The following is a 27,667-nucleotide window of genomic DNA, read 5'->3' as shown; positions in this document are numbered from 1 at the left end:
TATATTTAGCTTTCTGAGGAACTGCCAAACTGTCTTCCGCAGAGGCTGCACAATTTTACACTCCCACCAACAGTGAAGGAGTGTTCCTATTTCTCCACATCCTCTCCAGCACTTATTATTGTCTGTTTTTTTAGTAATGGCCATTCTATGTCGTGTTAGATGATATCTCGTTGTTGTTTTAATTTGCATTTCCTTAATAGCTAGTGATACATAACATTTTTAATGTGCTTTTTGGCCATTTGTATTTCCTCTTTGGAGACATGTCGATTTAAATCTTCTGCCCATTTTTTAAATGGATTGCTTACTCTTTTATTGTTGAGTTATATGATCTCTTTAAATAGAATGGAAATCAAACCCTTAGCAGGTAAGTGGTGTCCAAATATTTTCTCCCATTGACTTGGCTGCCTTTTCACATTCTTGATGAAGTCCTTTGAATCACAGAAATGTTTACGTTTGAGAAGGTCCCATTTATCCATGTTTTCTTTTGTTGCTCATGCTTTTGGTGTAAGGTTTAAGAATCCACCACCTACCACCAGGTCTTGAAGATGTTTCCCTACATTTTCTTCTAGGAGTTTTATTGTACTTCCTTTTATATTTAGATCTTTGATCCATTTTGAGTTAATTTTTGTATAAGGTGTGAGGTAGGGGTCTTTTTTCTTTCTTTTGGCTATGGATATCCTCTTCTCCCAACACCATTTGTTGAATAAATTGTTTGGCCTCAACTGGGAGGGCTTGACAGGCTTGTCAAAAATCACTTGGCTATAGATGTGAGGATCTGTTTCTGAACAATCAGTTTTGTTCCATTGGTCTATGTGTCTATCTTTATGCCAATACCATGCTGGTTTTTACCACTGTAGCTAGGTAATATGATTTAAAGTCTATAAGTGAGAGTCCTCCAACTTCACTTTTCATTTTTAATATGTTTCTGGCTATTCAGGGCCTTCCAGATAAATTTACCCTTCCCGATAAATATGATAATTGTGTTTTCCATTTGCTTAAAAAATGCTGATGGAATTTTTATTAGGATTGCATTGAGTATGTATATCAATTTGGGTAGAATTGACATCTTAATGATATTTAGTCTTCCAATCCATGAGCATGGAATGTTCTTCCAATTATTTAGGTCTTTTTAAAATTTCTTTTAGCAATGCATCATAGTTTTCCAAATACAAGTGCTTTGCATTCTTAGTTAAGTTTATTCCTAAATAGTAGATTCTTTTAGTTGCTATTGTAAATGGAATTTTTTTCCTGACTTCCTCCTCAGATTGTGCATTATTAGTGTATAGAAACATCACTGATTTTTGCATATCGATCTTGTATCCTGACACTACTGAAATCATTTATTAGCTCTAGCAGCTCTGTTGTAGATTTTTTGGGACTTTCTAGATATACAATCATATCTTCTGAAAATAATGAAAGTTTTAATTCTTCCTTTCCAATTTGAATGCCTTTTGTTTCTTTTTCTTGCCTAATTGCTCTAGCTAGAACATCTAGCACTATATTGAAGAACAGTGGTGACAGTGGGCATCCTTGTCTTGTTCCTGATCTCAAAGGGAAAACTGAGTTTTTCACCATTGAATACAATGTTAGCTGTGGCTTTTTCATATATGGCCTTTATCATGGTCAGAAAATTTCCTTCAATTCCTATTTTTGTAGTATTTTTATCAAGAAATGTGCTTTTTTTGTCAAATGCCTTTTCTGCATTGATTGATAAGATCATGAGACTTTTCTTCTTTGATATATTAGTGTGGTGTATTACATTGATTGATTTTCTTGTGTTGAACCAGGCTTGCATGCCTGATATAAAACCCATTTGATCATGGTGGGTAATTCTTTTAATGTTTTGTTGGATTTGATTAATAAGTATTTTATTGAGGATTTTCCATTTGTATTCATTAGAGAAATGGGTCTGTAATTTTCTTTTTTTTTGTAATATCTTTATCTGGCTTTGGTATTAGGGTGATATTGGCTTCATAGAATGTGTTTGGTAGCACTCTTTCTTGTTCAATTTTTTGGAAGAGCTTGAGTAAGACTGGTATTAAATCTTCTTTGAATGTTTGATAGAACTCACCTGTGAAACCATCTGGTCCTGGGCTTTTCATTTTGGGAAGCTGTTTGGTAACTGTTTCAATCTCTTTACTTGTGATTGGTTTGTTGAGGTTTTCTATTTATTCTAGTGTCAATGTGGGTTGTTTATACATTTCTAGGAATTTTTCCATTTCATCAACATTGTCTAGTTTTTTAGCATAAAGTTGTTCATAGTATCCTCTTATGATCTCTTATTTCTGTGGCATCAATAGTAAAGTTCCCCTTTTCATTTTTTATTTCATTTATTTGTATCTTCTCTCTTTTTTTCTTAGTCTAGCAAAGGGTTTGTCAATTTTGTTAATCTCCTCAAAGACAAACTTTTGGTTTTGTTAATTTTTTCTTTTTTCTTTTTTTGGTCTCAACTTCATTTATTTCTGCTCTGATCTTTGTTATTCCATTCCTTTTACTTGCTTTGGGGTTAGTTTGCTGTTCTTTTTTTAGTTCCTCCAGCTCTGTAGTTAAGTCTTTGATTTTAGCTTTTTCTTACTTTTTAATGTAAGCATTGAGGGCTATAAATTTGCCTCTCAATACTGCCTTCACAGCATCCCATATGTTCTGATATGTTGTATTCTCATTGTCACTCATCTCAAGGTATTTGCTGATTTCTCTTGAAATTTCTTCTTTGACCCATTGATTATTTAAGAATGTGTTGCTTAATCTCCATTTATATGTGAATTTTCTCTTCATTTGCCACTTGTTGATTTCCAGCTTTATTCCATTATGATCAGAGAAAGTGCTTTGTATAATTTCAATTTTGTAGAATTTATTGAGATCTGCTTTGTGTCCCAATATATGGTCTATCCTGGAGAAAGATCCATGATCCTTGAAAATAATGTATATCCTGCTGTTTTGGGGTGCAATGTTCTGTTTATATCTATTAGGTTTAGTCCATTTATCATATTATTCAAACTCTCTGTTTCTTTATTGATCAGCACAGAGGTTCTTGCCAATGCCAAGAGTGGTGTAGTGAAGTCTCCAACTATTATTGTAGAGACATCTATTTCTCCCTTCAGTTTTGCCAGTGTTTGCCTCATGTGTCTTGGGGCATCCTGGTTAGGTGCATATATACTTATGATTGTAATTTCTTCCTGGTGAATCATTCCTTTTGTTAATATCTAATGCCCTTTCTTGTCTCTAATAACAGTTTTGCTTTTAAAGTCTATATCATCTGATATATGTATAGCTACTCCAGCTTTTTTTTTTTTTTTTTGGTTACTGCATATGTGGAATATCTTTTTCCAACCATTCATTTTCAATTTATTGGTATCCTTGGGTCTAAGTTGAGTCTCTTGCAGACAAAATATAAATGGTTTATATTTTCTTATCCATTCTGCCAGTCTGTGTCTTTTGATTGGGGAGTTTAATCCATTAACATTCAATGTTAATATTGTAAAGGCAATTCTTACCTCATCCATTTTGATCTTTGCATTTTATGTCATTTTATTTTTGACAGTTTTAGTTACTGATACAGTTGTCATTTCTAGACTCTCTTTCAGGCCTCTCTCTCCTGTCCTTTCTTTTCTGGCTGTAATACTCCCTTTAGTATTTCCTGCAAAGCTCATCTTTTTGTTATGAACTCTCTCAGTTTCTATTTATCTATAAATATTCTAATCTACCCCTCATTTTAAAAAGATAATCTTGCTGGGCTTAAAATCCTTGGCTGGCATTTTTTCTCCTGCAGTATCTTAAATATATCATTACTACTGCCTCCATGGTTTCTGATGAGATATCAGCACTTAATCATATTGGGTATCCCTTACATGTTATGAATTGCTTTTCTCTTGCTGCTCTCAGAATTCTCCCTTTGTCTCTTGCATTTGACATTCTGATTAGTATGTGTCTTGGAGTTGGTCTATTTGGATATATTCAGGTGAGAGTATGTTGTGCATCTTGGACATGGATATCTATGTCTTTCAATAGGGTTGGGAAATTTTCCACCATTATTTCTTCAAATATTCTTTCTGCCCGTTTTCCTTTCTTTTCTCCCCACATCCATGACATGTATGTTTGCACATCATTTGCTGTCAGTTAGTTCCCTGAGACCCTGTTCAATTTTTTCCATTCTTTTCTTCATCTGTTCTCTTGTTTGTTCATTTTCAGAGGCCATATCTTCAAGCTCACTGATCCTTTCTTCTGCTTCCTCAAATCTGCTGTTATATGCCTCCAGGGTATTTTTAATTTCATTTATTGCAACTTTCATTCCCATAAGGTCTCCTATTTTTCTATCTATGCTTTCAAATTCTTCTTTGTGCTTATACAATGTCTTCTTAATATCCTTAATCTCTTTAGCCACTTCATTGAATTTATTAAGGAGATTTGTTTGAATATCTAAGATTAGTTGTCTCAACTCCTTTATGACATCTGCAGGCTTATCTTGTTCCTTTAATTGGGCCATTGCTTCCTGTTTTTTGGTATGGATTATAGTTTTTTGTTGGCCTTTCCACATCTGGCTTGCTAGATGTATTTATTATGGGTGCAGTTTCTCCCTTTAGTTTAGAGATTTCTTATCTTTTCTCTCTTGCTCATTGTGTAGTAGGAGCCAAGGATGTAGTTGGTGCTGTAAGCTATGGAGGCTGTAGCTGTCCACATTGCTCCAGGAAGTGATGAAGCTTCTCCCACCTTCTCCTCTGTCAGGGGTAGGGACAGAGCTGGTGCTGTGTATAATAATCCCAGATGGGCTCAATACTGTCTGTAGTCACCTGGAGACACTGATGAAGTTTCATACTCCTTCCTCCCCTTCCTTAGGCAGGGATGGTGCTATAGTTTTGGTCAGCAATCTATGCTGTGTGGGTCCAAAATGACCACAGTTGCTTAGGTAAACCAATGTATCATCAGACCATCTCCCTGCCAGGAGTGGGAATGGACCCTTTGGAGTGCCCAACAATCTAATCTCTGTGAGCCAAATATGCCTGCAGTTGCCCTGAGAGGCTTAGGGAGTACTGTCCCTTCTGCCCTTTAGGGGGTGGGATCAGAACCACAAATGCTCAACAGTTCAGTCCTGTAGGCTGCAAGTACCCACTGTTGCTCAGAGACGCCTGAGGAATCACCAGTTTCCTCTTATCTTAGTGGATGGTAAGGGTGGTTCTATGGGTGCTCCACAGTTTAGTCCCTTTAGGCCAAGAATACCTGCCATTGCCTGGAGAGGTTGAGGAAACACCAGCCCCCTTCTATCTTTTTAAGGCATGGGGTTGGATCTACAGGCACCTAACAGTTCAGTCTCTGTTGGCTGAAATTACCCACAATTGTCCAAAGAGACTGTGAAGACACCAGACTCCTCCTATCCTATTGGTGGTGGGGGTGGATTCATAGGCATCCAATAGTCCAGTCCATGCAAGCTGAAGGTCTGCTGTTGCCCAAAAAGGTTGTGGAAAGTCCAGCCCCACTCTTTCCTATTGGGGTGTGTGGGTGGATCCACAAGTACCTACCAGACCAGGCTGTGTGAGCCAAAAGCACCCACAGTACTCAGAGAGGCTGGGCCAACACAGTCCATCTCTTGTCCCATTGGAGATGGAGCTGGAGCCACAAGTTCCCAACAATCAGGCTTGCACAGGCCAAAATTATTGCCCTGAGAGGTTGAGGCAACACCAGCCCCCTCCTATCCTGTGGGGGGACAGAGGTGGAGATGGGCTCAAAGGCATTCAACAAACCAGTTTGTGTGGGCTGAAAACTCCTGCCATTGCTCAAGGAGGCTGAGGATACCCAGTTTCTCTCCTATTCTCTTGGGGTACGGGGGTGCAGCCCCAGGTGTCTAACTATTCAAGCTGTGCCAATGGAGAGGACTTGCAGTTGCCTGGAGAGCCTGGTGCAGGCCCCGCCAGCTGTCTCTCTGGTGGTGGAGGGGCTGGAGCCTAGACCAGGGCTGCAGTCTGATCTTGGTGCAAAGAAACCTGTCCCTAACTTCACTGTATTCAGTCAACCTGGTTTCCTCTCATGCTGGGGGATGGAGTGAAAATGACAACTACTAGACTCTTTCCAGCTCGGACATGCTCAGACCCCAGGTGTCTCTAAGATTATATTTTAGCCAGCCAAGTCTACTAATCAGTAGCTGAGGTCAGTGGACATCTGTTTCTTCCTCCACTGTTTATGGGAAATGGAACTTCTAACTCCAGCCAAGGAATAGCTCCTGAGGTGGCTTGTGTCCCTAGAGTAGAATGAGCACCAGCCTCTGTGGCATGGCTTGCAGCTTCTCAGAGAGGTGGTGCAGGTTCCCCCAGCTTCCTCCCTGCCAGAGGTGGGACTGGGGTTTAGGCTAGACATGCAATCCAACCTCGGTGGAAAGAAGCCGGTCCTTACAAGCAGTCAGTGATGCTTCCCCTCACGTCTGGGGCGAGTCAAAATGATGGCCACCAGCTTCCCTCTGACCTGGACAGGCTCAAAGTTTAGTTTTTCCTAAAATTCTACTTCAGCCTGCCAAATCCACTAATCAGTAGCTGAAGTCAATGTCACACCGTGCTTCCCTTCTGTTTTTATTGGGGGAAATGGAACTTCCAACTCAAACCATGAAATAGCTCCCAAGGTGGCTTGCACACCACAGGCACCAACCTCTGCAGCGTGGAGTGCTCTATTCACAATTCCTTTGTGCAGATGGGTAGTCTCCTCCTTCCACACTGTCAAGGATGTTGGAGGATACTCCTCTGGTCTCCTGGGTCCTCCAAACATGTACTTTAGGTAGCTCTGGATGACCACCAACTGCCCTGTTTCACAGGCTGACACCATCTTGTCTCCACACCCAGTTTCACAGTTTTTAAAAACATTCCAAAGCATTCTAACACAAACCTGCAAGAGAAATTCAGTAGTAAGAAGTAGAAAGGCAAAACATCAGTAAAGATAAATCATGCAAGGGTATCGTGGCCTGTGACTGCCTTGGGGAAAGGAACTCCTATGGCATCCATTTTGGCTCTGCCTGCCACCTTTCTACTTCATTCCCCCAGGTAGCTGGGTGTGGTCAGATAGGAAAGCTTCTTGCAAAGGCATGGATACAGTGGGAGGGATAAGCCATCAGCCATGCCATGCACCCCCTGGGGGAGAGGGCAGGAGACAGCAATGGCAGGCAAGCGTGAGGACAAAGACTGGCTGATAAAATGGCTTGAAAAAGAAGCTTCATAGGACTTGGTGCTCTGCCGGGGAACTTCTGTCTCAGCAGGGCCATGATTTAAGTCACTACCCTATGACCCAGCTGTTCTGGCTGGGATCAGATTTCATAAGCCTGGGCATGTGGCACAGACACAGAAAATTCCCGAGCCCTGGCCCCTTCCCTCCTGGGATTACAACCTTTGGGGGCTCATAGGTAAACCTATTTAAAATAGAGACCCAAAGGAAGGCATTAAACAGGCTGTAGGCCATAGTTTCACTCACCAATAAACTCCTGACTAGCTTGCCAAATATGTTACTGGATGTTATTTAGGTTCTTGGCTATGCTGTAGAAATGAATTTCAAGAGCATGCTGAATGAGTTAGGCCAGTAATTTATTCAGGCAGGTAGGGAAGAGAAATGGGAGAAAATAACAGACCAGGGGTCCTGGGTAGAGAGGAAGGGGGTGAAAAGGGATAAAGAGAGCTGATTTACAGACTACAATTCCCCAGTATAAGTTGTAAATGCCCAGGTTTTACTTGTGCAACCATGTGGCAGAGGAAAAATTGCAAAAGTGGCGTGCAGAGGGCAGGAATGGGTCCAGAGGCAAGAGAGCAGAGTGTGAGAGTGCTTGTTCAGGCCCCGCTTGGCTTTCTGAACTGTTAATTATTCCACTCCTTTGCTAATGGCAGGGGAGGTTTCCAGCTATTTGCTGTTTTGATTGATCACCCCACTTATTGATCCCCCAGTGAGGACCTAATGATAAAGTCCTTGGGGAATATGCAGGGCCTTTCCTTGCTTCCAGAAGTCTTTGTTCTAGATAGCAGAATCCTGGGTGTGGGGGTCTTCTAGCAGCCATCTTGGGGGTTATTGATGTCCACATTGACTCTCTACCAGGTTCCAGATCCATCTATTGATTCCCTGTCTTACTAGCCTGCTTCACCAGTTCATACTGTAGAGGACAAACCTGCCATAGGTGTAGGGGGTCCTGCCTCTGAGTATTTGGCCCTGACAAGCAACAGGAACTACTTGTTCCTGGTTTGAGGTTTAAGCTCTGGTCAGGCTGCTCCATTAGACTTAATATCTCCCCAGGGCTATGGAATGGAAACATCTGTACACAAGAGAAAAAGAGGGAGGGATGGGTAAGATCTAGGAGATGGCTGCTAGATGTGTCCCTGATCCTCTAGTACCATCTTTTCCCTGATACTGATACTTTTTGCTTTCTCGTCTACTCCGTGTATTCTCCTTATAACTCTGCTTCATTATCTTCTCTGAAATAGTGAGGTTAGTTACTATTTTTTTGAGTTCTTACTGCCCAACAAGGACTGTATCAAAAATTTTATATTCATTAATTTGATCCTTTCAACAACCCTAAGAATAAAATTTTATTACTCACATTGTGCAGATGAATAAACTAAGGTGAGAAGCGTAACTAACCTCCCCAAAGAGCCATAAATAGTAAACCAGAAATCAATCATAGATATCCAACCTCAATATCCTTGCCAATAAGAATTATGTTCTAAGTGTCTTGATATTAAATATTGCTCCTTGACTATCCCATATTCCCACTATTTTCATACTTCCTTAGGATAGTTAGACTCTTAGAAAACTATCAGGCAAAATGAAAAATATATATATGTAAATTACAAAAGAAGCTCCTCAGTGCCTGGAGTAAAAGAGCCAAGATGGGGCTTTTCAAATAAGTTGAATCAAAGGAATTATATCCTCAGCAGAAATTTTCTGGAAGAAACACACACAAATCATTATATACATTATATAATTATATCCTATGCAGAAGAAAAGGGCTTTCCCTTTCTCGTATTTTTGCAAGTGCCAATTAAACTCAGCTCCCCTAATTAAGTGTTGCCCACCATGCATTCCCCAAAGTCGATTAGAGCATATCATGGGAAAAGTTCTGCAGAGAAACCCTCTTTCGGTTTACTTTGGATGGAAAGGACCTGAATTACTTCTCAGTTCTGTCAAAGAAGGATTTTAAAAAAACCTTTGTCATGCAAGATGACATAATTTAATCACATTGTTGTACATTCATCACTTCAATCATTTCTAGGGCATTTTCATTATTCCAGTAATAATAATACTAAATTCAAAAACTAGAAAAACAAACAAAACCCATCACCTTTCAATCTCTCTATGCATCCCCTGCTGTAAAAAGCTGCTATTCTGTTTCCTTTTCTCTATTTGTATTTATATTTTGTAAAAACACAGTCTTGTATATGCTGTAAGGCACATATTTGTATTTTACATGAGGATTCACTATGTTATACAGTCCCATGTTACGTTTGTTAGCTTTCCTTCTAGTAATATACATGTTCTTAGACTTTCCCTTTCAACCACTCTCATACTCAATAGCGCAAAGCAGAATTCTAATATCAGGGAAATTAGCTCATTGAATCATGCTTATACTAATTAGCTACATGGACAGATTGCATAGGAATATAAATTTCTATAGAGATACAAAAGTAACATTAAATCACATTCTTAGATATTCCTTATTTGCTAAAAGAAAATTAGCATAATCCGCTCGTACTTTACAAGTATATTGTCAAGTATAGCAAATAGCTTGTTTGTTTTCTTTTTTTTTAATTTAACCTCATCATAATGATTTGAAGTGACAGTATTTTGAATTAAAATTGAAATATTTAGGGAAGTGTGAAAGTGTGTGGCAGGCAACTGAGAGCTGGTGAGGGAGCAGCCTGGCTTGTAGCCTGCTGGGGGGAGGGAAAAGAATGGAAGGGATGGAGGCAGGACTGGAGGACAGCACTTGGCTGGTATTCTCAGACAACTCCACCTCAGACAAAGAAGAGCTTAGCAGCAAGATTAAAGAACAAAATTGATGTGAATACATTTTCTGACCTGAAGAAGAACAGTACAGTGTAAAAGAAGCAACAGTGTAAAAGTAGCAACAGAACAGCAACATGTTATTTCTTGCATACTGAACAGAAATGCTTTCCAAAAGCAAAGACATATTGAGTGAACTGAAAGAAAAACACTAAGAAGCAGAAAACACAGAGAAGACCAAAATCAAGAACTAGTCAATCTAATATTCATGTAGGAGTATGTGGCATTTGTTGTTCTATAAGCTTTTCTATTGAGCATTTGCCCAAATATTTGCAGAGGATTTACTGTATAATCTTAAATGCCTGGGATGTGATAGCAGTAAAGAGCTGTTAAAGTCTGATGTTAATTACCAGTGATTATTTTCTTATCATATCTGCTGGAGAAATCATGGACATAAGCTTAGCAGCCATCTCCCGGTCTTCACTTACACTCCTGTGCCCTTACCTCCTCTTCTATTGCGCGATATTTCAGTCACCTTCCATTCCACAAACTGGTGGAGATGGTAAGTCTAATAAAAAAGGCCCAACCAACCATCAAGCTAAGAAACCAGCAACAAGCAGTTCCAGATGCTAATCAAGTAAGGAATTCTCAATGACAATCCCTCCGCCCCAAAGGTCGATAAATCCCACACTCAAAGAGCATAGATTTGTCTCTCTTCTCTGAAGCAATGTAGGGAATGTGGAGCTGCCATCTACTGACCCCAACCTGAGCAATGTTTGGCCACCCTGGGAGACCAGTCATGATGGGATCTCTTTCTTTGCTCTTTTGGACCTTTTGAGCTGTGTAATAAAACAGTCATTTCCTGAAAGTTTCTGTTTTGTCTGAGCTTGTGTTCCCACAGCATACAATGTAACAACTTACTCCAGAATATCCTTCACTTGGAAAATGTTTTGACTGATGAATCTGTGGAAGATGAAAGAGGCAATGTGCTCCTGTAGAACGGAGACGTCTAGTGGAATAAAGGTTGAAGTTGAAGAGAAGACTACTCAAATTATATTTAACTTTCCTCTTGTAAGAATGAGTTTATTTTTTCACTTTTCTCAGAAGTCAAACATCATTTTACATATTAACAAGCATATGGTCATTATTTATGGTTTGGTGGGACTTTTTTCTTAGCTTTAGCTTGCTTTTATATTTTAGTAATTCGGGAAAAGTTTCTACCTTTTTTTTCTGTAGGCATCCACACATCCATAGCAGCCAATCAATGGAAAACATTCCAGCAAATAGAATTTTTAGAATTGATCTTTAGTCTATTGCCATTTCCAGATATGTAATTTTAAAATTGCATTCTTAGAAATACAATTTTAAGGAGACTGTTACAGATAAATGTGTTACTAGCCTGAATCAAATTTCTGTAGACTTGCCAACATTTGTATCAGGGGTAGCAAGCGAGGCCAAACTATATTTTGAAGATCCTGTTGTTCCTTTAAATATGATGTTACCACAAGGTCCATTTGAGACTCATTTGCACCAAAATTTCCAGTGTCCCACCTACAATAGAGACACTTCCAGTTTTTCTTTATGACAGACACATGAAGTAAGCAGTTCAGAAATTTACTGGTGTATTAAGTATTGCAGTCAAATGAAGAGTTGTGTGTTTACCTAGGAATGAAAGCTTTAACAACAAATGAAGTTTGGAAATTTGTGATAGGAAAGCAGATGTTTTCTGGGAGCACTGATTCCACAGATATTTCAACCTTGATGACTGTACTATTTTTTAGATGAACAAATTGATCTTTTAATATGGCCTTCATTAATAAAGAAAAACCCATACCAAATAGTTTTAACAACAACAGAAAGGATTAAACGGAAAAATTATGACTGTGAAATACCTTCTGAAGACTTCTCTACAATTCTTGCTGCTGCAGCTGAAAATAACCCTAATAAAAAATTCAATGTACCACATCTCAACATAGGAAAAGTAGGCTAATAGAACTACAGACTTTTAACTCCTCCTAAACTTGGAATTTTGCCAGTTAGATTTGCCATTGAATATGGCTTTGTTTGGCAGCATTGGCTGTGCAGACTGGTTTACTTCTAGAGCAAATGCTTTTTAGTGACCCAAAATGTCATATCAGAACAATCCAAGTGTAGTTCTTACTGCAATCAGTGCAGATGAGAAACTTGCTGGTTAGTTTCATCATTGATTTGCTTTCAGACACATGGGCTGAAAAAATTGAATGAGGAAAATAGGAGTGGGAGTATGTAGAATTTCTTCTAGAAATCTTGTTCATAATGACAGAGCTATTGGTGATCATGGAAAAGTAGTGAGATTTCCTTTCCTAGATGAGAATGCTGTCTCCTTTCTAAATTCTTTACCATTTTGGGAAAAGACAGTGTTGGCTTTAGTACATGGAATTGATGAAATATTAATTTTGTGCCTCACAGCTATGGAACTTGGTCTTGAGCCTCTGGTCTTCTGCTAAAACAGGACATGAAATTTGGATCCAGAAATGTAAAAACTGAAAGGAATTTGAAAAGGCATCTGATAAATGTGGAAAGCTCCAAATCATTGCCTTAGAAAACATTTCTATTGGAAAGGAGATTAAAATATAATATGATTTTGCAATCTATCAACATTTACTGAATGATAGTTACATAAATATATAATATTTTGTTAATTTAATAATGTTTAGAATGGCATAAGCACAAGAATTAAGGGAACAATTTTAATTTTTTTCAATTAAATGTGAAAGAAATTCAGTTCCTTTTTCCTTTCTTTTTTTTTTCTTTCTTTTTTGAGGTACTGGGACCAGGGATTGAACCCCGGAGCTTGACTGTGGGAAATCAGTGCTCAACCACTGAGCCACATCAGCTCCCCTGAGTTGGTTATTTCATTTGTTTTTAGGAGGCACCAGGAACCAAAGCCGGACCTCCCATGTGGAAAGCAGGCATTCAAGCATTTGAGCCACATCCCTCCCTCAGTACATTTTTAAAGAAGAGAAGCTTCACTAACATTTTTGAAACTGCTGTTTTGGGTCCAGAGCAGAGGCCAGGATCTGAGATAGATAAGTCATATTCCATTTGAAAACCCATGACATCATAAGCTAATTTGTTATAGAATTCTGCCAGACTAGAAATACAATATAATATTAGAATCGGTAAAATGGAGTTCCTATTAATAGAGTTAACCTATAAAGTTTCTCTTAACTTACAGGGATCGAAGAATTGAAACATCAGAATATATTTTCATCTTTATCTGAAGCATAAGAAAGATACATGATACATTCTTGAAATTTGCTATGACTGAACTAGAGCCAAATATTAACAGATTAAAGAAACATTATAAAAATGAAGTTTTCAGTGACAGGATTAATGTGAAAAAAATAACTTTGAGGTTGTTCTCAATTTGGAAATGATCTCTCAACGATATAGAAAATAATGTTTCCTCAGTGCGAATAACATGGGCAAATGTTTGGTGGGTATTTATATGTCCCAGTAAGGTAGCACAATATAATGGGAATAGGTCATCAAATATGGGAAAGTAAAAGAAAGAATTGTGTATAATCATAGCTCCCTCCTTCTTCATATTTTTTTATAAACTCTTTCTCATCATCTAGAAATTTTAGAGCTAGACTGCATCATGTACATGATCTGGATTAACATCACCGTTTTATAGATTAAATTATTAAAACCTAGAGGAATTAAGCGATAAGTCCATGCTACTCACATTGTGAGAAGGCTGAGACTAGAACCCTGGTCATTCAACCCCTGGCTCATCATTCATTGTACATTCAATGTTTCAATTCAGTTAAAATATTATTAGGTATATGTAGTAGTTTGATATTATTTATCAAGTCCATAAAAGATATTGATTATATTTATAAACTAGTCTGTTCCTCTGGGCCTGATACCCTTTGATTGTATTAAACCAAAGGTTTTACATTTACTTGATTAAATCAAGGTTAGGACTTTGATTTCACCACATTAGTAGGGTATTACTCAGGGTTGAGTCCCCATCCCTTGGTGGGCTGACAGAAAGAGACACTCACTCAAGAAGACACACAGAAGAAGATATGGAAGAGGAGAGAACTTGGTCATTTCAGTTCTGCCATGTGATGGAAAGGAGAGTGCTTAAACAGCTAAAGCCTTGGGAAGAGAGATGAGCCCTATGCCAGCCTACAGCTGAGACTGGAAGAAGATGCACCCATGGAGCCTAAAGAGGAAGACAGAAGGAGAGACCAGGCAGAGGTCACCTGCCATTTTGCTTCAACATGTGGCAACAGACTTTGGTGAGGAAATAACCTTGAGTTGGACTCTTTAGGGCCTTGTAACTGTAAGCTTCTGCCCCAAATAAGTACTTTTTATAAAAGCCAACAGGTTTTTGGTACTTTAATCAGCACCCATTTGGCTGACTAATACAGTATATAGTATATCTAAAAATCAAACTTAGTTATTTGCATAATTGTCAACATAAGACACCCCACAGAATCTTTGAACAACTAGTGAAATCTGAAAGTGCCATCTTCCTCAAAGCTCAGGAAAGCAATTAAAGGTTTGCAGTAACTGGGTAAGCGCTGAATTGAGAAAACACAGCTTTAAAATGGTAGGAGAAGCTTATGGTATCAGTGGCATTCTGAGACTATTTTTGTGAGTTCCCAAAAAGAGAAGGGTTATGTTTATAAACTGGTCTGTTCCTCTGGGTTTGAGCATCTTCGATTGTATTAGATTCACCTGAGATGTCTTTGATTACATTACCTGCTAAGATTAGGGTTTTGATTTGACCATGTCAGTAGGGCATGACTCAGGTTTGAGTACCTGACTCTTCGGTGGCCTGAAATAAATGAAAACTCACTCAAGAAGACTCACATAAAAGGAGAGAACTTCGTGATTTCGATCCTGCCATGTGACAGAAAGGAGAATGCTCAAACAGCTAAAGCCCCAGAAAGAGAAAGGAGCCATTTGCCTGATATTTAATAGTTTGTAAATGAAGAGAAGAGAGCAGCTGAGAGCTGATGAGTCTTCAGACAAAACTAGCCCTATGCCAGCCTACAGCTGAGATTGGAAGAAGCTGCTGGTACCACAGAGCTGTAAGAAGAAGGAAGGAGAAACCAGGTAGAGATCACCCGCCATCTTGCTTTAACATGTGGCAGCTGACTTTGGTGAGAAAGTACCTCTTATGGTACCTTGAGTTGGACTTTTTAGGGCCTTGTAACTGTAAGCTTCTACCCCAAATAAATACTCTTTATAAAAGCCAACAGATTTCTGGTACTTTACATCAGCACTCCTTTGGCTGACTAACACAGTATCTTTGCTGCCCCCTTTCTCATCCCCTCATTGGTGTAGTATGGATCCAGATTGCCTCCCACTGGGTCTCTGGTCCCATTCCAGAAGAAACAAGCTAACTCTTACATGCATAGTGGAGTGCCTGTATGTCAGTACCAATCTATAGGTGGCTGCCTGAAAATCTGAAACAGGAAATTCATCTCTGGCTCTCCTCCTAGACCTTGCTTGTAGGCAGAAACAACCTGCAGACAGCTAAAACAATGTAAGAAACAATTAAGTCAAAGTGACCTGGGATAAAGGATTACCTATTTTACTTTGCCAGTGACTAATGACAGAAAAGCAAGCCAAGGAACCTCAAGGATTGAGACTAGTCAGCAGCAGAATATTACTGAGCGCAGGAGGATACAAGCATTCTAGCCTTTGAAACCCTTGAGACTATAAATTCCTATTGTTTAAGCCAACACATTGTATGATATTTGTCATAACAACCTGGCAAACGAAGACACAAGGCCATTAATCAGAGGAGCTGATATCGTTACAGTGGCAATACTCTCTAAATTAATGTAAACATTCAACATTTTCCCTACCAAAATGCCAGCATGCTTTTTTGCTGCAAGTGACAAGATTTTTCTGAAATTGAAATTGAATTTCAAAGGACCCAAAATATCCCAAAAATGTCTTTAGAAAGAAAAGCCAAGTTGGATTTCTCACATTTCCCAATTTCAAAACTTAATACAAAACTACAGTAAGTAAGAGTGTGTATTGGCATGAAAATATACATATAGAATAATGGAATAGTATCCAGAAATAAACCTTCAATCTGCAGTAAATTAATTTTTAAAGAGGCTGCTAAGATGATACCATAGGTAAAAAATAGTCTCTTCGACAAATGGTACTGGGAAAACTGGATATCCATATGCAAAAGAATGAATTTGGACCCCTACCTCAAACCATATAGAAAAATTAACAAAAATTTGTCTAAGACATAAATATAATAGCTAAAACTATAAAATTCATGAGAAAACATATGCATAATCTTTGTGACCTTGGATTTGGCAATGGTTTCTACGATATGACACCAAAAACACAAACAAGAAAAGGAAAAGGTATATTGATAGTCATTGAAACAAAAAATGTTTCAAGGAACACCATCAATAAAGTTAAAAGACAACCTATAGAATGGGAGACATTTTTTGCAAATATATATCTAAGAGTCCTTTATCCAGAAAACACGCACACACATACACACAAGCCAATAATAAAAAGACAACATAATATACCAATTGGGAAATGACCTGAGATATATTTCTCCAAAGGAAATATACATTTGGCCAATAAGTACATGAATAGATGTTCAACATTATTAGACATCAGGGAAATTTAAATTAAAATACCATGTGTAACATGACACACACACTAGGGTAGATATAATTTAAAAGATGGAAAATAACAAGTGTTGGCAAAGATATTGGGAAACAGGATCCCTAACACATTGTTTGAAGGATTATAAATTGGTAAAGCTTCCTTGGAAAACTGTTTGGAAAATCCTGAAAATGCTAAACAGCATTACCCTATGACCCAGCAGTTCTTCTCCCAGATATATACCCCAGAGAAATGAAAACATATATCCACATGAAAACTCATACAGGAAAGGTAACAGAATTATTACTAACAGCCAAGAAGTGGAAACAACCCAAATGCCTACCAACTGATAGTGGATAAATAAATGAGATATATCCATTTAAGGGAATATTCTTCAGCAATAAAAAAGAATGAAGTACTGACACCAGCTATCACATGGATGAACCATAAAATCATTATGCCAAATGTAAGAAGCCAGCCACAAAAGACCTCTTATTGTATGAGACCATTTATAGGAAATATTCAGAATAGGCACATCTATATATAGAGAGAATAAATCAGTAGTTGGCTAGAGGTGTGATGGAGGTTGTTAGTAGGAAATGGAGTACAATTGCAGATGTATGTGAGATTTCTTTTGAAAGTGAAGAAAATATCCTAGAACTGATTGTGGCTATGGTTGAACAACTCTGAATGTGCTGAAAATCATTGAATTTTACCCATAAATGTGTGACTTGTATGCTACATGAATGTATCTGAATAAGCCTCTATGATACAAAGGAATGAGAATGAGAGAAGACGGCTTGCATAAATATCTTGAGTGTAGAACCTAGAGAGACATACTCTCAAACTGTGTTTAGAGAATAAAGGTGTAGGATAGCTCCCATGAGATTGATATTCTCATAAACTGGGATAGAAAATACTGTAAGAAGAATAAATTGAGGTGTGGGGAAAGGATATTGCAAGATTTGACTTGGACATATTGACTTGGAGTAAGTAAAGGGGAAACTTGAAAAAAACAAAACAATGAAACAGTATATGAAAAAGCCTTGAAGAAAGGAATAACAGAGATCCAGCAATTTAAAGAAGCCTGGTACAGTTGAAATTTAGATATTATATAGTAGACAGTGGTTTAAGATAAAAATGAAGTGGCAGTATGATACCTTGTAGATCATGTTTAAGGCATTGATGCATTCAAAGCAAGGGATTGGTGTGACCACAGTTGTATTTAAGATCATCTTAGCTGCAAGAGAAGGAAGTTTAGAAGGTCATGGAACTGAAGGTAAACCAATAAGGAGACTGTGTAATAATACTTAAGAGAGATGACGGTGCCTGAATTAGGATGATACAGTGAACCCACAGTGAACTGGAGACAGGAAAAATATTTGTAAGGTATGATCAGAGTCCTTGGCTATTGAAAAAAAAATTCTGACTTGACTCCTAGGTTCCAGACTTGTCATCAAATCAATAATGGAGCAATTAAACTTCATAAGGGACACTAGAAAGGAACAAGTTTGCTCAAAGTATGGCATTCGTTTTTCTAACCTTTGCATTTAAAATATGCAACAAATAGGAAAAAAAATAATGTTTTGGCAGATGTGGAAGATGGAAGGAAGAGAAAGGCAGAAAGCTTAGGACTTGGGGGTAGGGGTGAAGAGAGGGCTTGGAAATACGATATAGGAAGCAGATTCACCAGGTGTCACCAAGGACCCTGCTCAATGTGGAACCAGAATCCACAGTACGCTACACCTACACAGTTGCTGCATATTATCAGCAGACCATTTGTCAGAGCAGAGTAGACAGAACAAATATAATTTTTGCACCAGCTACCTGTCAGGGCAGAGGAAGGAAAGCACAGATCTTGTCCCTACCCTCACAGAATTTACATTCTAGGGTGCAACAGACCATAAACAAGCAAGTAAGCTAAAAAGCAGATTATGACAAATACTCTAAAATACACAAGGTACTATGATATAAAGAACTACTGTAGATAAGCTGACTAGCTGACATTTAAGCTGAGGCTTAAGACAAAAAGGAATTAGTCATATAAAGAGCTGAGGAAGGGAAACAGATGTGGCTCAAACAATTAGGCTCCCATCTATCATATAGGGGGTCCAGCGTTTGATTTCTGGGGCCTCCTGGTGCAAGTAAGCTGGCCCATGCAGCAAGCTAGCCCAAGCAGAGAGCTGGCCTGTGCAGGAGTCCTGGCACAGCAAGGTGACAAAACAAAAAGAGACACAGAGAAGAGACACAGTAGACCAGAGAGCTGAGGTGGTGCAAGAGACCGAGCACTTCTCTCCCACTCCAGAGGGTCCCCGGATTGATTCCCATTGCAGCCTAAAGAGAAGACAAGCAGACACAGAAGAACACACAGTGAATGGACAGAGAAAGAAGACAGCAAGGACAAAACAATGAGGGGTGGTGGAATAAATAAATCAATCTTTAAAAAATTATATGCAACAAAATTGTTTAGTGGGTGTTGTATAAGCCTTAAACCAAAGTGGGCCCAACAGCTTCAGGACTACCTGGGGACTTCTTAGAAATGCAGAATCTCAGCCTGCATTCCAGAACTACTGAGTAGTAAGATTTCCAGATGATTTATTGCACATTTAAGTTTTGGAGGTCATGAACTAGTAGATTGTTAGATGTACATGTTCATATGTTCAGAACACAGCAGGAGTATTTGCAATGAAGATAAGGATATGGAGGTCAATGTTATATTATCATGAATAACGCCATAAGTAAGGATGAGACTATGTGTATCTTTAAAGAATGGAAGTTGGCCATCCATTTCATTATCATGTTAGATTGCTCTTGATACCGAACATTTTTATTTTCAGTATTCATAATTCCTAATTTCTTTCCATAATCTTTAATTTGTAAAAAAGTGGATTTAAACAGACATGAGGATAATTCTGTTTTTTGGTTATTATGTTTCTGTCCCCTAGAATATATGACACACTGTATGTAAGTAAACTTGGCTACTATAACTGCAGCATGGCAACTTTAAAGTATTATTTATTATAAAAGGAAGAAAAGATATATAGATAAAATTAAATTTTCTAGATTTCTGAAATCATTATAATTGGACAATTTGAACAAGCCAATGCATTTGAAATTTCTTTTCCTATAAATCTAATAATTCACACAGAAAACCAATGCTCAGAATATTTATAAACTGTATAAATATAACTTTTCTATAGGCATTAAGTTTAACATAAATTGGCCTTTTCTATAAATAATTTACTCCAGTATGGTTTCACCCTTATATAGCCAATTTGTCAACCAAGACCCCATACCAGGTAGATGCAGTAAAATGCCATGTCTAAACTTGTCTGCTTTGTGTTTTTCAGCTAGGTTCCAATCTTTCAACCCAGGATGCTCACTCTGCCCTGAACAGTGTGAGTGCATTTAATTACAATCTGACGTGTATTTGCAAGAAACAAAAGGCTGTGAACTGAAGGTGATGATTAACTGTTCTACTGTATAATTTCTTAAACTACTACTTTTATTATGCTGCATTATCTCTTTTGAACAAAGTGATTACTGGCTTTTTGTGTAGTGATTATACAATGTAAGTGCAATCTTGCTGTTTTAACTCTTGTCAGAGTTTATGTTTAATATATTAGCATTAGCATGAGGAGTATAACATTTGTTGTTCTTTCATGGGTTCAGAATCATACTGGAAACAACCTCTGCTTAGAATATGGAACATCTCAGGCCTTCTGAAGAGAAAGGATACAAATGCCATGATGATACAGCATTAAGGAGGAGGAGAAGATGCACCCACCTTTTGCATGCATAGACCACAAGTGACAAACACTCCAATATTATGATTTAAGCAAAAAGTCAGCAAAGTGGTTGGTTCTAAAAAACTCTGGAGCCAAACCTGATATTCCAAAAATTAAGTAGTTTATATTTTTTTTACATGGATAGGGTTTATGAGCCACATATTTTATGCACTTGTGTAAATATAGGACAAGTATTCACAGATAGTTATTATGATGAACCCATGGCTTTATTATTAGGAAAAATAAATTCAAAATTGCACCTTTCAAAACTTTAATCTATGTTTAGGTAATCATCTGCATCACAGCGTTTCAATCTTCTCCAAAATCCTCTCATCTTTCATGTTATGTTTTCTCAGATGATCATTTTCATAATCTTTTTGTCCACTAAATTTCTGTCCAGTAAAAATTTGACAAAGTGGCCATGAGAAGAGATGCTCTATTGAGATGACAACACAAATTATTTTAAAGTTTTTCTTGGGGTATAATTGATATACAAGAAATTTCACAATTTTTTCTTAATTTTTAAAGAAGTTTTAGATTACATAAATGTTACATTGAAAATATAGGGGATTCCCATATGTCCCACCACTTCTCCCTCCATACTTTTCCCCATTGACAAAATCCTTCATTAGTATGGTATTTGTTACAATTGATGAACACACATTGAAGTATTGCTACTAACCATGGTCTATAGTATACATTATGTTTTACACTCTGGATCACATAATTTTATAGGTTTTGGCAAAATATATAATGGCCTGTATCAGTCATTGAAATATCATGCAGAACAATTCCAATGTCTCAAAAATAACCCATGTTACACCTATTGCTCCCTCTCCTTCCCCTCAGAACTTCTGGTGACCACTGTCTTTATATCAGTGTTACAAGTTCTTCCATTACTAGAATAATTATAATGTCTACTTTAGTCCATAGTTGCATTCCTCCCTTATGTTTTTCTTTCCTCTATCTTGAGGATTTTGGGATGGTGATGTCAAACTCTGTTTCTGATTGAGAGGGGGCTTAGATACTATGGGACAGATAGATGGAAATGTCTTGTTGAAGATACTCTCTGCTTCTTGGGTTGGGTGTTGTCCATCATTGTCCTTTTGTTAGTTGTCCTGGGTGAGTTGGATGAACTGGAGAGTAGGTATTGGCTGCAACTCTGTTGAGCTTCAAGGCTCACCAGGCATATGAACAAATGGAAGATTTAAGTCTCTGAGACATTTATCAAAAGGGTGTAGTGCTAATTACAGGTTCAAATAAGTGGGATAGAGAACCACGTCATCTTCCTTTTGTTAGTTATCCTGGGTGAATCAGCCAGATGAACTAACTGGAGAGTAGGCATTGACTGCAACTCTGCTGAGATTTAGAACTAAATTGGCATATAAACAGCTACAAGATTTTTAAATGTACAACTTGTTAAGATTTTTAAGACCTGTATACTCATGACACACACACATTGTGAGCTTACAAAACAAAACTTATAAAACATCGTACAGAACTCTCATAACTCACCCTACCACCAATAACTTGCATTGTTGTTAAACCTTTTAAACTAATGATTAAAGAGCATTGTCAAATATTACTACTAACCCAAGTATTTTTCCCTCAATCAACCCTATTATTATTATCTTTATATCATTTATATATGAATATACATAAACAATTAAGTGTATAGTAAAAGCTGTGAACTTACCAAGAAAACTTGTATAACATCATATAGGGGACCGATACATCAACCCTCCACCAACACCTTGCATTGTCGTAAGACGTTTATTACAAATTATGAAAGAATATTGTCAAAATCTTACTACTAATCATAGTTCTTATCTTATATTTGGTATGATTTTCCTCAAACCCACCCTATTATTTTTTTTAAATATATTTTTTATGACAGAAGTTGTAAACTTATAAACCAATCATGCACATGTGCAGAATTCCCAAACAACACCCCTCCATCAACACACCACACTGTGGTGGAACATTTGCTACAATCATCTGATTGTTACCATGTCCATAGTGTAATTTGGCCCACATTTTCCATACTGCCTCATTATCAATACAGTACATCTTTCACATAGATGCAAGAATATTATATTATTAATATTAACCACAGTCCATAGGTCACTCCAGCTGTATTTTTCCCATGCTTCTTCACATTCCCAGCACACTGAACTAGGGATGTACATTTGAATAGCTCACAAAGGACACTCTTGCATTTGTAACATCATCCACAATTCTCATCCACCTCTGGGTTTACTTTGCTATTCAGTTCATAGATTATTCTCTAGCATTCTGTCAATTGGCATTTACATACCTAGACTACCATTTTCAGGCACATTCCCATTTATAAACTAGCTGTTACTCACTATGTGTTACCATCCACTCTATACATTTCCACACTTTTACAGTAAAGCTAATTAAAACTTCACATACATTAAACATCAATAGTCCATCTCAGTCCTCCTCTTATCTCCTTTAAGAATCCATCACCCACCACCAGTTCATATAAGCATTTTCCTACAATTTCTTCTAGAAGTTTTATGGTTCTTGCTTTTATTTTGAGGTTTTTTAATCCATTTTGAGTTAATTTTTGGATAAGATGTGAGATAGGGGGCCTCTTTCCTTCTTTTGGCTATGGATAGCCAGTTCATTCAGCACCATTTGTTGAATGGATTGTTCTGCCCAAGTTGTGTGGGTTTGACAGGTAGCCAAAAATCACTTGACCATACATGTGAGGGTCTGTTTCTGACCCATTAATTTGGTTCCATTGGTCTATGTCTTTATGCCAGTACCATGTAGTTTTTAACCACTATAACTAGGTAATATGATTTAAAGTTTGGAGATGAGGGTTTGCTTTTCCTTTTTATGATGTTTCTGGCTATTCAGGACCCCTTACCCTTCCAAATAAATTTGCTAATTGTGTTTTCAATTTTTTTTTTAAATGCTGGTGGAATTTTTATCTGGGTTACATTGAATCTGTGTATCAATCTGAGTAGAAATGACATCTTAATGATAGTCTTCCAATTCATGAGCATGGAATGTTCTTCCAGTTATTTAGGACTTTTTAAATTTCTTTTAATATTGGGTTGCTGTTTTCTCAATACAAGTGCTTTACATAGTTGGTTAAGTTTATTCCCACTACTTGAGTTTTATGTCATATTTTATTTTCACCACTCTTTCAAAACTTTTAGTTACTTCTATTGATATAATCTTCATTTCTAGACTCTCTTCCAGGACCTCTCTCCTGTATTTTCTTTTCAGGCTCTAGCACACCCTTTAGTATTTCCTGAAAATCTAGTATCTTGCTTAGAAATTCTCTCAGTCTCTGTTTATTTGTAAATATTCTAATCTTACTCTCATTTTTGAAAGACTATCTTCCTGGATATAAGATTGTTGGCTGGAAGTTTTCCTCTTGTAGTATCTTAAATATATCAAACCACTGTCTTTTTGCTTCCATGGTTTCTGGTGAGAAATCAGCATTTAATCTTATTGGGTATCCCTTATATGTTATGCATTGATTTTCTCTTGCTGTTCTCAGAACTCTCTGTTTTTCTTTTGCATTTGACATTCTGACGATATTGTCTCAGTGGCATCTTCTTGATCTTCTAGACAATGGGTTCAGATCCTCTGGAATGCAGACCAAGACCAAGAACATGTCCAAACTGAGGTATACAATTCAATCCATATCAAATTTTAAACAAACCCTGTGTTTTAAGGATATAGCATTTGGTCATGCTGTATCATCTTTTTTATATAGGGCAGGTTTCAATTTAGTAAAGTTTCATTAGAAATTTTATACCCATTTTTATGAAGAATACTGTCTTTCAATTTTTTTCTTGCCATATCTTGTCTGCTTTTGAAATCATTATAATGATGGCATCATAAAATGAGCAAGGAAGTATTCTTCCTCTTCATTTTGTGGAAAAGCTTTTGTAGAAATTGTATTTTTTTGTAGAATTAACAAGTGAAGTCATCTGGGTCTGAAGATTATTTTATGGAAAAATTTTTAACATAGAATTCAATTTCTTTATTATACATAAGGCTATTTAGTTTATTCTTTATTGAACTTTGGCAGCTTGTGTCTTTAAAGAAATTTATCCATTTTATCCAATGATGCCAAATTCATTGCATAAAGTTGCTCATAATTTTTGTGTATTATCCTTTAAAGCTACGTAAAATCTGTAGTGATACCAGGCAGTCATTCTAAGATATTGACAATTTGTATTTTTTCTCTTTTTTCCTTTCTAGTCTTTCTAGAAGAATATTAATTTTATAGATACTCTAAGTTTATCAAAGAAAAAAGAACTAGCTTTCAATGTCTTTGATTTATTCTATTTTTCTGTTTTCTACTTCTTTGATGTACACTTATCTTAGATATTTCATTTTGTTGCTTAATTTGAATTTAATTTGATCTTTTACTAGTTTTTTTTTTAAGGTGGAACCTAAGGTAATTAATTTGAGATGGTCTTCTATGTCTGTTTTCTTCTGTCTTTCCTGATTTTCCATTTATTTTCTGCCTATACTGAGAAAGAAGAGTATTGAAATCTCTGATCTATAATTATAGATTTGTCTGTTTCACCTTGTAGTTTTACCAGTTTTGTTTCACATATTTTGGAGCTCTTTTAGAACTTGCATAGGTGTTTATTATGGTTGTATTCTATAGGTGAATTAACCTCTTTATCATTATGAAATGCCTTCTTCTTTCCTGATATTGTGGATTTCTTGACACCTCTCCTTTCTTTTAGTGTTAATATTGTATATATTTTCCCCTCCTTTTCCTTTTAACTTGTAAGTGTATTTATATATAAGGTCATGTTTTTTTATATAATTGGGTGATGCTTTTTTAAAAAATATATACATCCTGGCAATTCCTGTCTTTTTTAAGGGTATTTGGAACATTTACACTTAATGTGCTTATTGATATCATTAGAATTAAGTCTGTCATCTTAATATTTGTTTTCTATGTGTGTCAACTTTTTGTTTTCCTTTTCCTCTTTTTCTGAAATTTTCTGAATTAATCAAGGATTTTTTAATGATTTCAGTCTATTTAACTTGTTGGCTTATTAGCTTGTTTTCTTATTTTAGTGGTTATTTTGTAGTATGTATCTGTAAATTATTTCCATCAAGTGATCTTATACCATCAAAGCCTACCATTTCACTTATTGTATAAGAAATTTAAAATAATATACTTCCATTTCTCTCTTCAGTGCATTTATGAAATTGCCATAAATTTTATGTATACTTTCACATGCATTATAAAACAGATTATTATGCTATTACTTTTGCTTTAAGCACTCAATTATAACTTAGATTTAAATAAAAATAAAAAATGTTTTGATCATGTCATAATTGCTAGAGATCTTTCCTTTATGTGGTTCCACATTTTCATGTGGTATCATATTAATTATTCCTTAAAGACTCTTTAATATTTCCTGTAGTACAAGTCTGCTGACAACGAATTCTTTTAGGTTTGGCATGGATGGAAAATTATATTTTACTTTCCTTTTTTCCTTTTGGAATATTTATTCAAAAATGTTTTCCAAGTGAAAATTACATGAAGTATATTTAAGAAGGATATTTCACAGCAATGTGTTCAGTATAGGTTCTTCTCCTGGGCTTGTCAATAGATGATGTCTCTTTTATCATAAGTTTTTCTTTTATTTCCATATACTGGTATATTCTTTATTGGGAAGACTTAAGAAGGAATGTAATGAAAATTACATTGTAAAAGGAATATATATATATATATATATATTTCAGTACAATAACTGGTAAGTGTGAGTGTGTTTAATTACAGCTTTATTGAGATATAATTCAAATAAAATAAATTTCGCTTTTTAAGTGTATATTTCAGTGTTTCTCAATCTTTTCACTTAGTTGTGCAATCATCACCATAATTTAATTTTAGGATATTTTAAACAACCAACAAAGAAATCCATTATACATTAGCTGTTACTCCCCATTTTTGCCACCCTCAATCCCTGGCAACTTGTTAATCTACACTTTATTGCTATGGATTTTCCTATGTGGGATATTTCCTGTAAATGGAATCATAAAATAAGAAGTGTTTTGTGACTGAGTTCTTTCAATTGGCATAAGATTTCCTGGGTTCATCCATGTTATAGCATGTGTCAGTACTTCATTCATTTTAATTGCTGAATAATATTTCATTGTATAGAAATATCACACTTATTTATCCATTAATTAGTTTATAGATTGTATTAGTTCAGCCAAAAGGGTAATGATGGAAAGTACCAGAAATCAATTGGTGTTTATAAAGGGTATTTATTTGGGGTAGAAGCTTACAGTTACCAGAATATAAAGTATAAGTTACTTCCCTCCCCAAAGTCTATGCCACGTATTGGGGCAAGATGGCTGCTGATGTCTGTCAAGAGTTCAGGCTCCTTGGGTTCCTCTCTTCCCAGGGTTCTGATTCTCTCTGGGTTCAGCTGCTGTGCTCTCTCTCAACAAGACCAGTTGGAGACTATCAGGTGAATGGCTCTGTCTATCTCCCAAGGGCTTCTGCTGTGTTTAAGGAGCCTTCTCTATTCCTCTGTGTGTTCCTGTGTGTTCACTTCCTCGGCTCCAGCTCAAAAATACTCTCACCTCTGTCCTTTTCCATGTCTTTTATCTGTGAGTCCCTGACCAACAAGAGGCAGGGACTCAACACCCTAAGGCATGGCCCAATCAAAGTCCTAATCACAATTTAATCAAGTAAAAGTGAAACCTCAGAACAGTTCACAAACATAATCCAATATCTATTTTTGGAATTCATAAGCAATATTAAACTGCTACATAGATATTGGGTTGTTTCTACTTTTTGGCTATTATGAATAATGCTGCCATGAAATTTCACATGCAAATTTTTGTTCATCTTAAATTTTCATTACTCTTGAGTATCCCCATATGATGGGAATTGCTGTGTCATATGGTAATTCTAAAATTAAATTTTTGAGGAACAGCCAAACTGTTTTCCAAATGACTTTACCATTTTATATTTCCACCAGAAACATATGAGGGCTCCAATTTATCCACATCCTTGCCAACACTCAAATTTCTCTTTTTAATTATAGCTCCCCTAATGGGTATGAACTGATATGACGTTGTGATTTTGCTTTCCACCTTTCCCTAATGGCTAATGATGTTTAACATCTTTCTTTGTTTTTGGTCATTTCTACATCTGTTTTGGATAGATATTTATTCAGTTCCATTTCCCTATTTTAATTAAGTTATCATGAATTTTTCTTTAAATGCTCAGTAAAATTATTAAG

The sequence above is a fragment of the Dasypus novemcinctus genome, chromosome 14, assembly GCF_030445035.2.
Source record: "Dasypus novemcinctus isolate mDasNov1 chromosome 14, mDasNov1.1.hap2, whole genome shotgun sequence".
NCBI lineage: Eukaryota > Metazoa > Chordata > Mammalia > Cingulata > Dasypodidae > Dasypus > Dasypus novemcinctus.
Note: the sequence above shows the minus strand (reverse complement) of the source record.